General features: G+C 59.7%; 1 protein-coding gene across 1 annotated transcript in view; it reads left to right on the top strand.

The window, feature by feature from the left end:
- LOC107560266 (potassium voltage-gated channel subfamily B member 2-like) overlaps positions 1–1,211 on the top strand; it is a 122,891-nt gene that overhangs the window by 66,219 nt on the left and 55,461 nt on the right. The gene's annotated exons all lie outside the window — the stretch shown is intronic.

Below are 1,211 nucleotides of genomic sequence, written 5' to 3'. Positions count from 1 at the left end.
GAGTCCCATACCCTCTCGCTCTCACGGAACCAGTGATCTACCGCTAGGACTTCTGAGTGATCCTCAGTCCAAGGAAACAGGGGCGGCTGGTAACCGAGCACACATTGGAATGGGGTGAGTCCGGTGGTTTCCTGGCGTAAGGAATTCTGGGCGTACTCGGCCCAGGGTAGGTACTGGCTCCAGCTGTCTTGATGGTCATGACAGTAGGCCCGGAGATACCGTCTGATCTCTTGGATCTTCCGCTCGGTCTGGCCATTGGTCTGTGGGTGGTATCCCGAGGACAAATTGACGGATGCTCCCAGGAGGCTGAAGAGCCCTCGCCAGACCCTGGAGATGAATAGCGGTCCTCGGTCCGAAACAATGTCCTCGGGGAGACCGAAGTTCCTGAACACGTGCTGGAAAAGAGCTTCGGCGGTTTCCAGGGCGGTAGGTAGTCCCCGCAGGGGAGTGAGCTTGCAGGATTTAGAGAATCGGTCGATGACCACTAGGATGGTCGTGAATCCGTTGGAGGGAGGTAAATCCGTAGCAAAGTCCACCCCCAGGTGGGACCAGTTTCCCCTCGGGCAGACGACGTGGCGTGGTGGTGATGGAACAGACCGAGCATCCCCTGACATACCGGGCGACATCTCGGGCCATTTGGGGCCACCAGTAGCGGCTCTGGAGGAGCGAGAGGGTTCGGCGGCTGCCTGGGTGCCCCGATCCCGGAGAGGTGTGAACTGAGTTCAGAAAGGTGACACACAGGGTGGATGGGCAGAGCGGCAGGATGGGCTCGGGTTCTTCGGGGGTAGGATCCGGTTGGTGTAGGTGGGAAAGTGCGTCCGCGCGGACATTCTTCATCCCAGGACGGTAAGTGACCACGAAGAGGAAGCGGGTAAAGAACAGCGCCCAGCGGGCCTGCCTAGGGTTCAGACGTTTGGCCTCTCGGAGGTATTACAAGTTTTTATGGTCGGTGATTACCTCAAATGGGTGCTTGGCACCCTCCAACCAGTGCCGCCACTCCTCCAGGGCGAGCTTGATGGCTAGTAACTCCCGGTTTCCCACGTTGTAGTTCTGCTCCGCCGGGGATAACTTCCGTGAGAAGTACGCACATGGATGGAGCACGGGGGGGTTCACCTCGCCCCTGTGATAAGACGGCGCCCACTCCCAGGGTCGCGGCGTCTACCTCGACCAGGAAGCGGAGATTAGGGTCTGGGTGTGACAGGGCCGGGGCC

The sequence above is a fragment of the Sinocyclocheilus grahami genome, unplaced genomic scaffold, assembly GCF_001515645.1.
Source record: "Sinocyclocheilus grahami isolate Dianchi unplaced genomic scaffold, SAMN03320097.WGS_v1.1 scaffold716.1, whole genome shotgun sequence".
Lineage (NCBI taxonomy): Eukaryota > Metazoa > Chordata > Actinopteri > Cypriniformes > Cyprinidae > Sinocyclocheilus > Sinocyclocheilus grahami.
Note: the sequence above shows the minus strand (reverse complement) of the source record. Positions and strands in the feature narration are given on the sequence as shown.